General features: G+C 39.1%; 1 non-coding gene across 1 annotated transcript; it reads right to left on the bottom strand.

Annotated features, from left to right (window-relative positions):
- Nucleotides 1-5,065: 5,065 nt before the first annotated feature.
- Nucleotides 5,066-5,172, bottom strand: LOC127124923 (small nucleolar RNA R71). The gene has a single exon (XR_007804398.1). It is a non-coding gene; the product is annotated as a small nucleolar RNA R71 (small nucleolar RNA).
- Between the last annotated feature and the right edge of the window lie 6,776 nt (nt 5,173-11,948).

Raw genomic sequence — 11,948 nt, 5'->3', positions numbered from 1 at the left:
ACATATTATCCATTTGCTTTTTCTTTTGCTCACTTGAGCACATGTTTATGCTAATGCCATTTGCCTTTTGCTCACTTGAGCATATAATTGTGTATATATCTTTTGTGCTTGTGTTTGTCTGTTTGTTGTGAACCAAATGCAAAGAATTGGACAAATTGGACTTAGACTTTAGGACTTTACCCAAGCAAATGGAGTTTGAAGAGCAACTAGGCCTCATGCCTTTAGAATGCTTAAATGTCAAAGAGCAACTAGGCCTCATGCCTTTAGAATGCTTAAAGCTTAAGGATGAACATTGGAAGGACCATATTCTAAACTCCCTCTTGTCCATTCTTTGATTGTTAATAGAACCTTTTGATGCGTGTGTTTTTGTGCTAGGGATTCCAACATTAAGCCAAATTGAGGAACCATTACCATGAGCTTCTAAGAGAGAGGGATCTTCCAAGAGTTCATTTGATTGTTGATTGCTTGAGTGTATGCTTATGTGTTTGCTTATTCCAAAGGATGGGAGCTACTTGGATCATCAATATGATCTCAAGAGAGGAACTCCATTTATGGTTTTGCTTCTTGTCCCTTACCTCTTGTATTTCTTAGGACTTTAGCCATTCTTCTTCTTCCCTCCACTCTAACCCAAGCCAAAACTTTTGTGCAACATTTAACACTTGTTTTCAAACATTAGAAACCTAAGCATTATGCTTTTGATTTTCAAACTTTCTCTTCATAACACTCATTTTGAATTGAATCTTTAAGTCAACTTTGACCATATTTTGTAAATACTTTTCATTGGTAAATATAACCCATTCAAATGCTTTTGTGGTTTCAATGGCCACTTCCTTATCAAAACTTTTCATAACCTTTAGCTATTAGGTTTGAGTTATCCTTGAGGTAGATGTAATACTCACCAATATCCTTAGTGATGGACAATGAGTCTTCCATGCTTATTATAGGGTTAACCCCTCACTAGCATGTTGAAGCTATCCTCACATGGTGGATTTGTGGTTTTAGGTTGAGTTTTCTCCCTTGGATAACAAAAGACCTTAAGGCTTTTGGACCAATCAATTCACCAACTCATTTTGAGATTTTTACCCCGAACTACGAGGTTTTGATCCTAATCTTTTTTAAGATGGTACGTAGGCAATGGGTTTATCCATCCAAACATAAATGTAAATAAACTTTTATATTCTCTTCTCATCTCTTCAATCATGTTTGCACAAACAATTTTTTTTACAAAATAACAACCTTACAACAAATGTGAAAAGGGCTCCCTAGGAGTACCTAGGATGTTTTGGGTGCCTAACACCTTCCCATTGCATAACCAACCCCCTTACCCAGATCTCTGACTCTCTTTTACTAGTTTTTTATTTGATAAAACTTTTAGGTTTTTGTTCGTTTTCTAACCATTCCTTTGGATAAATAGAAGTGCGGTGGCGACTCGACTTGTATGATTTACCTTGGATTTAGTCAATATCTCTAATGGTAACGAATACCCCGCTACAATAAGACCAATCATACAAGGCATCAAACATCAACAATAGAGGATTAGGGGATTCTAGAACACAACCTGACCGCTTTCGTGATATTGTTTAATCATTTATTTACTTTTCGCACTGAAACTCGACCCCCTCCCTTTTTACTAGTTTTTATACATTGCACACATTTTGTCTTGCTTGGAGGCAGTCCCCATGGATTTGATCTTTTTATTACTTCGACATTATCGAGACACTTGTTGAGAAGTCATCAACCCTCATCGACACTAAAACTACTCCTTCAAAGTTTCTTACCACTCTTCCCTTCAAGGTACCTTGCACTTTATAGGATGCATGAACTTGCATCTCTGAACAGAACCTTGCTTATATCCAAATTCTCTATGACACATGTAAGTTAGATTTGAAGGCATATACAAACTTTCATATGTTTAAGGGTGTTTCCTTGAAAGCTTTTTTAATCGCTGGTCGTGAACAAGTGATTTCCCCAAGAAACCTTGCCAAAGAGATTAAGAAATGGAAGGGTAAGTATGATGTCATCGTCTATGAACAAACTCAACTTCAAGGTAGATTGTTAGAGCTTCAAAAGGAAGTTAAAAGGTTGTTTAGAATTCAAAAGGAGTTGGATATCCATGGCACTCCTTCCAAATTGGCTACAAAGGTTTCCACCATACAGGCGTCTCTGAGGGTAAAGAAAAGACCCTTAATTAAGCAAGGGATTCCATGAAGATGATGTCTTCTTAGGCCACTAAAACGTTTGAAGCTTTCATAAAATAGAATAAAGTCTGCTCAGAGGAGTTGAAGTCCCACAAGGGTGAGCTGGTGGCGCTGAAGAAATAACTTGATGATTCCATTGATGAAGGTCTTAGATTCATTTATGACGCTTCCAAAAATGTTATTATCCAACTAGAGGTGTTGGGCTAGGGTTTCTAGGTTCCCCAGAAGAAGATGAACCCAGAGAAGTTGGTTGTTAATGGGAAAATTTTTAGTGATGCTGAAGAGAATGGGGAATGACTTTGTTTACTTTTGATTGCACTTTCTGCTTATTAAGTAATCTACTACCAGAATCAGAAATTTGAGTTGCCCTAGTGCCAAGGGGAAATGGCTGAAAATATCCATCCCCCATTGTGAAAAATGACAAGCTGACTTTAACATATTTATTTCTAATAAGGGGCATTTTGAATATCTTTGTGATGCTATAATCGACCACGTCTCTTTACATATTCATTGGCATCACGGACCATGGACGACTGATAACACTGAAATTTACGTATTTTCGACTCCGATTTCACATGCATTATAGTTGTTTTATTGTCATTTGGTTGTGTTATTTCTATGTTTTCCTTTGTTTTCAGGTTTTTACTTTAATCGGAGCCCCGATCGAGAAAAGGAGTGAAAAAGGGCTAAAAACCCTAAAATTCAGCATTTTGTTCTTGTGGCCTACCCCATGGCTGGCGCCATAGGCCCTGCCATGATGTGTCAAATTCAACTTCCATCAACTCCCACGTTTTCCCACTACTTCCACTAAGGCAACCCATATTGTGCTTATGGCGGGCGCCATGGCCTTGTGGCGGGCGCCACAGGAGGAAAAACGGTTCCCTCCTATTTTCAAGTTGAAGGGCATCCAAGTCATTTCCATCTTTTTAGTTGCTTATAAATAGAAATGCGAATTCACTTTTACAATCATCCAAACTTAGAACAGAGGCAAACTCAGAAGCAAATTTGTTTCACTTAGGCATATATTCAGTATTTTATAGTGGTAATCGCTTCCCATTGGAGTGTTACCACAATTGTGTAATCAAGTCTGTGATAGAGTCTGTAATCGAGTTTGGAACACTTTGGGAGGAAGTTAATCCTGCCGCCATTTTCATTTCCGCATTGCAATTTACTCAGTCCTCCGATTGGAGCAGGTTTTTATTACTTGTCTTTATCTTATTTATTTCCCGCACTCGCTTTACTTTGTTTATTTCTCGCACTCGCTTTAAATTATTTATTTCCTCGCACTCGCTTTACTTTGTTTATTTCTCGCACTCGCTTTAAATTATTTATTTCCTCGCACTCGCTTTACTTTTATTTATTTCCTCGCACTCGCTTTAAATTATTTATTTCCTCGCACTCGCTTTACTTTTATTTATTTCCTCGCACTCGCTTTACTTTTATTTATTTCCCGCACTCGCACTACTTTTATTTATTTTCCGCACTCGCACTACTTTTATTTATTTTAATGCACTTCTACTTTACCATGTCTAACTAAATCTATAAGGTTAGAATGTAAGGATTATAATTGAACCGATAATCCGTACAATTGTTCGTAGAAACACTTAAGGGCTATTTTAACTTTCAACTTAAGTTTTCCCGCACTTCAATTCCGTTGGCTAAGATCGAAAGCCGTCCAACGTCTATTTAAACTTAATTGTTTTTAACTATTTCAAAAACAGCGAAAGCGCTTTGTTTAGTTCATTAGGAGTTTTTAACATTAAGAAGAAAAGAGATTTTAAAACTATTTTCGGACGCGTTTATAAGTTTAGAGTCTGGTTCGTAAGAACCTCTTTTGGTTAAGAAATCCAGGTTATAATACTTTTCAACTTAGTCAAGATACTATATTTCTTAAAACTAGGTTTACTACTCTAACGCAATGCGCGCCTTTTTATAAGTGGCAATAAGAGGGTTCGATTAGGGAGTACAACTCGATTCTGAATACGCGAAAGCGACAGTTTCGTTAAATTAGTTCTTTTCAGAGTAGGAAACATTGCCCATAAGTAGTTCTATTAGCAAGTACTTGGATTTTCAATTAATTATGTGAATTACATTCGACCCTGTCTTTATTAATTAATCTTTATTTAACACTTTCATTTTCAGTGCACACTCTGAAAACACCTATTTCAATTACCTTTGATAAACACCATAACAATAGATAACGATAGCTTGACACTTGGTCTCTGTGGATTCGATAATCTTTTATATTACTCTGACGCGTTCGTATACTTGCGAAAATCACGCATCAAGTTTTTGGCGCCGTTGCCGGGGACCAATTTCGTCAAATTTCATTTTCCTGTTGTTATATCGTTTAGACTTAGGTTATTTCCCGCCGGTCAATGCGAAGAACTCGCAGCACCGGAAGTTTAAATTTAGTAAACCCTCTGGCGGAACCTGAACGTTACGCTCGCGCACATTTATTCTTTCATAGAATTAAGAGAGCTATGGCCGAAGATCAAAACGAAAGACCTCCTAAGGACTTCGCTCAACCATCTAATGAAGAACCTAGTTCTAGTATAGTAAACCCAATCATCCCAGCTAATAATTTCGAACTTAAACCATCCCTGTTGCAACTAGTGCAACAGAGACAATTCGCGTGTCTCGCTACCGAGAACCCTAACCAACATTTAAAAATATTTCTTCAATTAGCAGATACTTTTAAAACTAATGGAGCTTCTCCTGAGGCAATACGTTTAAGATTATTTCCTTTTTCCCTCAGAGATAAAGCCCTATCATGGTTAGATTCCTTTCCACCCAATTCCATTACGACTTGGGATAACCTTAGAAGAGTCTTCCTTGCTAGATATTTTCCCCCGAGTAAGACTGCCGTTCTTCGAAACCATATAACTAGATTTACCCAAAACCAAGGAGAATCGTTGTTCGAAGCTTGGGAGAGATATAAAGAGTTGTTACAAGCATGCCCACATCATGGTTTAGAAAATTGGTTAATCATTCAAACCTTCTATAATGGACTTCATTACAACACAAAGATGACCATTGACGCTGCCGCAGGCGGTGCTCTGATGAACAAACCTTATCCTGAAGCTAGTGCCCTCATCGAAGATATGGCTCAAAACCATCAATCATGGGGAGTCGAACGAGCGACAGTTGAGAAGAAGGAAGCCCAAGGAGGAGTGCATGAACTAAGCTCTATAGACATGATGCAAGCTAAAATGGACGCATTAGCCCTCAAAGTCGAGCATATGTGCATAAACCCGAATACTGTAGCCGCAGTTTCGTCGGATTGTGAGATATGTGGAACCAAAGGACACCAATTCGCAGAATGCAGTCTATTAAACGAAACCCACTCTGAGCAAGTGAACTACACCCAAGGGAACCCATACTCGAATACCTATAACCCTGGATGGAGGAATCACCCGAACTTCTCCTATAAAAACAATAACCCTATTAAAAATAATGCACCTCCGAGACCTATATCAAGCCCCTAGATCAAATCAACCTATGCAACCTGTACCACCAAAGCCGAGCCTTGAGAAAATTATGGAAAATTTTATCACCGCTCAGACCCAACAAAACAAGGAGTTCATGAACCAAAACATTCATGTTAACGAATTGATTACTCAGTTAGGAACCAAGGTTGACCAAATAGTTACTCATACCAAGATGCTTGAAACCCAGATCTCTCAGGTAGCTTTAAACCAAGCTCCTCAGACTACACCTGGAGGGAAATTCCCTGGACAACCTCAACAAAATCAGAGAGGACAAGCCAATGTCATTACCCTACGAAGTGGGAACGCTTATGATGAGCCACCAAACCCAAGATTGAGTGAACCCAAAACTTCTAAGGAATGTACCAAACCCCGGACAAAGTAAAGGAACTAGAGGAATCTAAAAACCAGGAAGGTCAAGAGAAAGGAGAAGAACCTAAAGATAAAATTTACGTACCGCCCCCGCCATATAAACCACCTATACCATATCCGCAAAGACTCAAACAAACCCAGATCAATAAACAGTATCAAAAATTTATTAAAGTTATAGAAAAACTTCATGTAGAAATCCCTTTCATAGAAGCCATCACCCAAATACCTTCTTATGCAAAGTTTCTGAAAGACATCCTTACCAATAAACGTAGACTTGATGATCCGAAGCCTTTGGAATGTAATGCTATTTCTGAGGACAAATTAGCAAAGAAAGATAAAGACCCTGGAAATTTCTCCATTCCTTGTCTTCTGGGTAATCATATCATCGATAAAGCTTTTCTAGACTTAGGAGCTAGTGTGAGCTTAATGCCCTTAGCAGTTTGTGAGAGGTTAAACTTAGGAGAATTACAACCCACTAAGATGTCACTTCAGTTATCCGATAGATCTGTCAAATATCCGATAGGCATTTTAGAAGATGTTCCTGTTAGGATAGGTTAGTTATTTATCCCTACTGATTTTGTTGTCATGGACATCAAAGGGGACAATGATATACCAATCCTTCTAGGTAGACCATTCTTATCAACTGCAGGAGCCATAATAGATGTCAAGAAAGGAAAGTTGACATTTGAGGTAGGTGACGAGAAAATAGAATTTATACTTTCGAAATTTCTTATGGCACCTGTGATGGGAGACTCATGTTATGCCTTAGATATCATTGATGAATGTGTTAGAGAATTAGAACAAAAAGAAATTATAAAAACAATTAAGTTACCATCGACCCCCATAAAGGAAGATGATGACTTTAAAGAACCTTACATCGATGATAACCTTTACGAATGTTTATCCCTTACCCCAGATCCTATGCCATGCCCTAAGAAACCAACCTTAGAACTTAAGGAACTGCCTAAGAACCTGAGATATGAGTTCCTCGATGAAAAGATGAACCGTCCAGTGATAGTTAGCGCTACCTTGAGCCATGAGGAAACAAACCAACTTTTAGACGTTTTACGAAGACACCCCTCAGCCTTAGGATATAATATCTCTGACCTGAAAGGTATAAGCCCATCCGTATGCATGCATCGGATTTCGCTAGAAGAAGATTCAAAACCCTCTAGGGAGCATCAGAGAAGAATAAACCCTATAATGAGTGATGTTGTTAAGAAGGAAGTTCTTAAGTTACTTGAGGCAGGTATAATCTATCAGATCTCGGATAGTAAGTGGGTGAGCCCTGTGCATGTAGTACCTAAAAAGGGAGGCATCACAGTCGTGCAAAACAATAAAGGCGAACATGTAGCGAAACATTTAGAAGGAGGATGGCGAATGTGTATAGATTATAGAAAATTAAATAAAGCAACTAGGAAGGACCATTTCCCTTTACCATTTATAGACCAAATGTTGGAGCGTCTAGCCAGACACTCTTACTTCTGTTATCTAGATGGATACTTTGGATTCTTCCAAATACCTATTCACCCCGAAGATCAAGAAAAAACTACCTTTACATGCCCTTATGGAACTTTTGCCTACAGACGAATGTCGTTCGGCCTCTGTAACGCCCCAGCTACTTTCCAACGCTGCATGATGTCAATCTTTGCAGATTACCTAGATGGTATCATGGAAGTGTTTATGGATGATTTCTCGGTTTGCGGATTTGATTTCCACAATTGTCTTGCTAACCTTGAGAAAATCCTGGAGAGATGCGTGAAAGTTAACCTCGTGCTAAACTGGGAAAAATGTCACTTCATGGTGACCGAAGGAATAGTTTTAGGACATATAGTTTCCGAAAAAGGCATAGAGGTAGATAAAGCCAAAATCGAAGTTATAGAAAACCTAAAACCCCCAAAAACCATCAGAGAAGTTCGAAGCTTTCTTGGACACGCTGGATTCTACCGGCGTTTTATAAAGGACTTCTCCAAAATAACAAAACCCTTAACCGGACTTTTAATGAAAGATGTTGAATTCATTTTCGACGAAAAATGTAATGACGCATTTAATCTTTTAAAGCAAGCATTAGTATCGACACCCATTATGAAACCACCTGATTGGTCTGAACCTTTTGAGATAATGTGTGATGCTAGTGATTATGCAGTTGGAGTCGTTCTATGACAAAGGAAAGATAAAAAATTACATGCTATTTATTATGCCAGTAGAACCCTAGATATTGCCCAACTTAACTACGCAACAACTGAAAAAGAATTACTCGTTGTAGTTTTCGCTATAGACAAATTTAGATCTTATCTAGTAGGAGCAAAAATTATAGTTTACACCGATCATGCTGCCATTCGTTACCTATTAAGTAAAAAAGATGCCAAGCCCAGGTTACTCCGATGGATTCTATTACTACAAGAGTTTTATTTAGACATAAGAGATAAAAAAAGGCACTGAAAATGTAGTAGCCGATCACCTTTCTAGGCTAGAACATCTAAAACCTGAACTAGTACCCATAAACGATGATTTCGCCTATGATGGACTGATAGCCAGAGTAGAAACCATTGAAGATAATAACCTAGATCCTTATGAGCACCCTCAAAATTCCTTAGCAATAAGTAACGTACCCTGGTATGCAGATTTCATTAATTACCTAGCTGCTGATATAGTACCCCCTGATCTTGATTACCACCGCAAGAAGAAATTCTTCCACGATGTGAGAAACTTCTATTGGGACGAACCACTCCTTTTCAAAAGGGGTAAAGATGGCATTTTTCGCCGTTGTGTTCTAGAAGAAGAGGTAAATAATATTATCGAGCATTGTCATTCTGCACCCTATGGTGGACATGCGAGCACCTCTAAGACATACGCCAAAATTCTTCAAGCTGGCCTATTCTGGCCTACAATGTGGCGTGATGTCTATGCTTACATTGTCAAATGTGATAGATGCCAACGCACTGGAAACATTTCAAGACGTGATGAAATGCCTCTAAGAAACATTAAGGAAGTAGAACTCTTTGACGTATGGGGTATAGATTTCATGGGACCTTTTCCCACCATCCTTAGGAAACAGGTATATCTTAGTAGCTGTAGACTATGTGTCTAAGTGGATTGAAGCTATAGCCGCACCCACAAACGACACTAGAGTAGTAATCAAACTATTTAAAAACTATATATTCCCTAGATTTGGAACACCACGTTTAGTCATAAGCGATGGAGGATCACACTTTATATCGAGAATATTTGACAAACTTTTAAGAAAATATGGAGTTAAACACAGAGTAGCAACACCATACCATCCACAAAGTAGTGGCCAAGTAGAAGTATCTAATAGGGAGATAAAACAAATCCTAGAGAAAATTGTTTCTATTTCTAGGAGAGACTGGTCTCAGAAGCTTCAAGAAGCATTATGGGCCTATAGAACCGCTTTCAAAACCCCTATAGGAACTACTCCTTACCAACTAGTCTATGGAAAATCCTGTCACTTACCGTTCGAGTTAGAGCATAAAGCCTATTGGGCCATTAAAACTTTGAATTTAGACTACCTAGCCGCTGGAGAAAAGCGTACCCTAGACATTCATAAATTATAAGAACTTAGGCAATCGGCCTACGAGAATGCAAAAATATATAAAGAAAGGACAAAAGCCTATCACGACAAAAGAATAGTAAAGAAAAACTTCAATGTAGGCGATTTTGTTCTCCTTTTCAACACTAGGTTACGACTCTTCCCTGGAAAGCTACGTTCAAGATGGACTGGTCCTTTTGAAGTATCCAAGATTCTGAGATCCGGAGCCGTAGAAATCAAGAACAAAACCTGTAGTCCATTCATTGTAAATGGACAAAGACTGAAGCTCTACGAAGGAGGAGACATTCCAGCATACTACTCAAGCCACACCCTGATTGATCCACCAATTCCTACTACTACAGGTGTATAAGTTCTAATCGTCAAGCTAATGACGTTAAACAAGCGCTGCGTGGGAGGCAACCCATGGTTTTCTTTCATTTTACCTTTTCGCATTTTTTTTTAATTTTTTTTAATCATATTTTGCATCGAGACTAAAAATTTGAATGGTTTGTATTTTCAGGATCACTTTCTTAACGTTTACAGGATGCATGGTTTCGATGACATGCATGTGGCCTATAGAGATAATGCTCAGAAAGAGCGCTACATTGCTTTGTATCAGCGCCATATGGCACCCACACGTTACCCTGATCAGCATTGTATGGAGGCACTGGGTATCGAGCCGAGTATCCGATTCCTTAGCCACCAGCTCCACTGGGATGAATTTGCTGATGACTTGAGTAACACATATAGGAACCTGACTTTGGAGTTCCTGAGTTCACTCGACTATGACCCATACTCTGGACCAGATGGGTATGCTGCTTTCAGACTTTTCGGAGTTGAGTACTCCTTCAGTCAGAAAGAGTTCGGCGACCTGTTGGATTTCCAGACCACTCCTGATGCTATCCTGGAGACACCTATGGGATATTTTCTGGGTAAGGAGGTGGAGAAGTTTTGGAGTGATATATCAGGTGGCGGAAGCCAAGATCCATCTATGCAGCTATCTTATGTCATACATAACCCAGCCTTCAGATATTTTCAGATGATATTAGCACATTCCTTCCTGGGAAGACCGGATGCAGAGACACTACTGAGTGAAGAGGAGATCTTCCTATTAGTTTGTGCATCTCAGTCTCGTCCAATAGCATGTGAGAACTTTTTATTATACAGTCTCAGCGGTATCTCCAGATCCACCGAAGGAGTCATCCATGTGGATGGAATCATCACACAGATTGCTGTCGCTTTAGGTCTGTCTCGCAAACTGTCACATCTTCGGATCTACTGTGGATACACTACCATGGACATCGATTTCTGTTTGACCAGAGGATTGATGAGGAGAGCCTCTTTCCACCCATGTCAGTTTTGATTGTTAGTCGACAGTGAGGCCATCCATTATTTCACACTGCCAGACCCTATGATGACCAGTGTGCATGATCCAGCGAATTGGAGTTATGCTCTAGAGGGCCAGGGAGAGACCGTCGAGGCACCGAGATCACCACCCGCTGCTGAATACACGCCTACACCACCATCTCCTAGAATCACTATTTTCTCTAATAATCATTCATTGCAGACACCCGACATACGCACTCAGATTGCTGAGTGCCGTAGAGAGATTACAGAGCTTAGACAGGAAGTGGCGGACCTAACTTTGCAGATGGGAGTGTCTGATCTCACCCATGCTACTGAAGCCGATTGTCTATATCAGGAGATCGCAGAGCTCAAGCAGGATATAGCCGTGCTCCGTGGATCCACTCAGGCAGACGACACCCCTACTACCTGATCTCACCATTTCATTTCATTTTATTTCTCTTTTATATATTTATCGTATTTGCATAATCTATTTTATATTATCGCATTTAGAATATTATATAAACCACTACTATACATTAGTATTTCTATTTTTTATCTATATATGTTTTATATTTATTTTATTTGCATTTTAATTTTTCAGTTATTTATTTATTTATATTTAATTTCTGTTTTTGTTTTTGTTTCAGTTTCATTTTTTTATTTTTGTTTTTTACTTTTATAAAATTATGCAAGTCAAAGAAACTAGGAGAATCACAAGACAAATGCTATCCAGACCCCTCAAAGCCAAAAGACGAGAGAAGCCCAAACCAAAGGACCAAAATCCGGCCCAGCCAGATTTTGCCTTGTGGCGCCCGCCATAGGACCTGTGGCGCCCGCCACAGCGTCTGTAAATGGTCGGGGCAGACCCCTTTTCTTCACCATTTTTGCAACTTACAACCTCCCAAACCCATTTTTTCACCTTGGAAAAAAGTCCTTGAACCCACAAAAAGCTCATACTTTCCTAACCACCATACCACACAAATCATTAATCCA

The sequence above is a fragment of the Lathyrus oleraceus genome, chromosome 2 (assembly GCF_024323335.1).
Source record: "Lathyrus oleraceus cultivar Zhongwan6 chromosome 2, CAAS_Psat_ZW6_1.0, whole genome shotgun sequence".
NCBI lineage: Eukaryota > Viridiplantae > Streptophyta > Magnoliopsida > Fabales > Fabaceae > Lathyrus > Lathyrus oleraceus.
This window is presented reverse-complemented; position numbering and strand designations above follow the sequence as displayed.